At 44.8% G+C, this 1,305-nt stretch overlaps 1 protein-coding gene across 1 annotated transcript in view; it reads left to right on the top strand.

Annotated features, from left to right (window-relative positions):
• LOC105982329 (nascent polypeptide-associated complex subunit alpha, muscle-specific form) overlaps window positions 1-1,305 on the top strand; it is a 20,597-nt gene that overhangs the window by 7,104 nt on the left and 12,188 nt on the right. The window lies entirely within an intron of this gene.

Here is a 1,305-nt window from a genome sequence, read left to right as displayed (position 1 = left end):
TCTTTTTGCTTATGTGGTGCTGAGGAATCAAACCCAGGGCCTCATGCATGCAAGGCAAGCACTCTACCATTGAGCCACCTTCCCAGCCTCTCTGTGAGACTTTTATCTCCAATTAACACATACACACACATACACACACACACACACACGCACACACACACATACACACACACACACAGAAAGTCGTAAGTGGAACTGTGGCTCAAGTAATAAAGCACCAGAAACACCAAAAACAGCAACAAAAAAACTCACGCGGGCCCTGAGTTCAAGCCCAAGGAACAGCATTAAAAAAATGTAATAAATTAAAAGAAATTAAAATACATTTTTAAAAATGAGATCTTATTATTTGCAGCTCCATAGATGGGACTGGAGGCCAGCAACCAAAACAAGGCAGACAATGAAATACAATGGTAATTGGGCTTTGTTGTTGTTGTTTTTTTATTTGGTCGTGGGGCTTGAACTCTGGGCTTGGGCGCTGTCCTTGTGCTCTTCAGCTCAAGGCGAGCGCTCTACCGCTTGAGCCACAGCGCCACTTCTAATACAATGGTAGTTGTTGCTCTGCATTTGCAGAAATTGAAAAGTTGATCTCTGCAGAAAGGAGCAAAGTGCTCTCCAGATGCTGGAGAGAGGAGTGGGGGGGGAGGGAGGGTGTGTGCAAAACTCCACCAGGGGGCGCCAAGTTTTAAATTTCTGTAACTGTGGTAAGGGGTACTCACAGTAACCTGTGATCTATGTTTCAATAATTTAAACATTCTCCAAACAGGCCTGGGAATGTGGCTTAGTGATAGAGTGCTTGCCTACCATGCACGAAGCCCTGGGTTTGATTCCTCAGTACTGCATAAACAGAAAAGGCTGGAAGTGGTGCTGTGACTCAAGTGGTAGAGTGCTAGTCTTGAGCAAAAGAAACTCAGGGACAGTACCCAGGCCCTGAGTGCTAGTCTTGAGCAAAAGAAACTCAGGGACAGTACCCAGGCCCTGAGTTCAAGCCCCAGGACTGGCAAAAAAAAAAAAGAAAAAGGGTCTGCATACAGAGAGGAAATTAAATAATTAATATTTGAGATCAATATGCTTATTACACCTGTTTGGTAACTGCACATTCTAGCTGTATCAAGTTACCATACCAACCCTATCTTAAAGACAGAATAAAAGTGTTCAAAATTCTTTTTTGTTGTTGTTGGTGGTGGTGGTTGTGGGGCCTGAACTCTGGGCCTGGGCTCTGTCCTTCAAGTTCTACCACTTGAGCCACAGCACCACTTCTGGCTTTTTCTGCTTATGTGGTGCTGAGGAATCGAACCCAGGGCCTCA

The sequence above is a fragment of the Dipodomys ordii genome, unplaced genomic scaffold, assembly GCF_000151885.1.
Source record: "Dipodomys ordii isolate 6190 unplaced genomic scaffold, Dord_2.0 Scaffold15, whole genome shotgun sequence".
Taxonomy (NCBI): Eukaryota; Metazoa; Chordata; class Mammalia; order Rodentia; family Heteromyidae; genus Dipodomys; species Dipodomys ordii.
Note: the sequence above shows the minus strand (reverse complement) of the source record. Positions and strands in the feature narration are given on the sequence as shown.